Raw genomic sequence first — 244 nt, 5'->3', positions numbered from 1 at the left:
CATATGAAGTCTGGTTCTGAAAGTCAAATCTTGGATGAATTCTGGTCAATTGCAAAAACTAACCTTTTTAAATTGTAGACTGAAATGAAAGTCTACATGCACAAAATCACAGCTTTTTTCAACTATAGAAAGCAACTCGTAAAATGGTCAATTGCAAAAACCAACCCAAAGAGTTGGCATATTTGACAGTCTACGTCTGTAAACTGAAACGAACGTCTAGATCTTCAGAGACTGAATATTAAGT

The sequence above is a fragment of the Brassica oleracea genome, chromosome C3 (assembly GCF_000695525.1).
Source record: "Brassica oleracea var. oleracea cultivar TO1000 chromosome C3, BOL, whole genome shotgun sequence".
In the NCBI taxonomy this organism is placed as follows: Eukaryota; Viridiplantae; Streptophyta; class Magnoliopsida; order Brassicales; family Brassicaceae; genus Brassica; species Brassica oleracea.
This window is presented reverse-complemented; position numbering follows the sequence as displayed.